Source organism: Verticillium alfalfae, genomic scaffold (assembly GCF_000150825.1).
Source record: "Verticillium alfalfae VaMs.102 supercont1.11 genomic scaffold, whole genome shotgun sequence".
NCBI classification, from domain to species: domain Eukaryota; kingdom Fungi; phylum Ascomycota; class Sordariomycetes; order Glomerellales; family Plectosphaerellaceae; genus Verticillium; species Verticillium alfalfae.
The window spans coordinates 867630-868930 of NW_003315028.1; positions in this window are offsets into that span (position 1 = coordinate 867630).

Sequence of the window (1301 nt, forward strand, 5' to 3'; positions counted from 1 at the left end):
GCTGTCGCAAATCCATGTCGCGCCTCATCTGTGAAATGTTCAAGGGTGCAGCCAGCGACAGCGAGCCCGAGATATCAAAACAATGCAATGATGCTCAGTGTTGCAAACTGCGAAAAAGTGGCTGATGCGGCGAGGATGCATTGTAGGGCGCAATGCACATGAGCGCTTAGAAACCGACAAGCCCGTGTTTGAGTTGAAAGGTCGCATCATTTGAAAGCCAGCCAGACTCTTACTTTGTACGGGGCGGGAGATGAGCAGGTCTGGGTAATGTGAGACGTGCGTTTGCTGAAACAAATTGCAGCTGCAAGGGCGGATATTATGCTTTCTGGTACTTCATCAAGACCCTTCATTGTGCAGCAGCATGTAGCCAGCCCAGCGTCAGCTCCGATGCAGCCATTGCTTCTTGCAGAATAGGGGTTCTGATATGCTGCAAAGCGAGACGGAAGGGGCAAAGGGTCGCCAAGGTGTTGCATCGCCGCTCACCGACGCCGTCCGCAGAATCGCTAATCTCGCACGGAATCGGCAAACGCAGCGAGATCTCGTATGGTTCCAAACGGGACACGCGGGTAGGGATACGTATGGAAGGCTTCCAGAAGGCAGCCCCGGTGGCACATTGTGGCACGGTGGGCTTTTGCCGGCGCCGTGGGTATTGTAGGCGTGTTGTGCGGATGCGCAGACGATGAGCGCCACCAGAGCAAAATGCTTGATCGTGTTGGCCTTTATTGCGGATGTTCGATGGAGCACTGGCGGAATGAAACAAGAAGGGCGACCTCAGGCCTGGTCAGCCCTGAAGAAGGCTGAATAGGGACTGCAAACGCCTGGTTCGGTGGTGCTCCATTGTGTCATGAAAAAAACGAATCGTGCGTGTATGCTCTCGGTCCGCTTTGGAAAAGCCAGCGACATTGCTGAACTCACGTCATGGGTCTCCATCCAGGACAGCCGCCCGAAGTGGAAGAATTTCGTGCGTCAAGTGGAGGCTTTTCACGGGACAGCCGAATGACTAGTGCTTGACGTGTGGTGTCCAAGCGGAGAAGCCTGGCTGAGTCGGGCAACATGAATCGTGAAATCGGCCGGCGTCGTCCTCTTGATGGAGGGGGGATACCGCTCTGGGCCGCGTCTCCGTTTGACGTTGGTCGGTGGTGCCATCTCGTCGATCTCATACAAATAGCTGGAGCCGCCTTAGTCGCGGGATTAGGGCGAGAAGAGGCGACAAGAAATGGATGAGGTACAGAAGGAACGGCGACAGGGAGATGGAGAGGCCACTGAAAGCCGCGTGGTTCGATACATACACACGTGGTGGG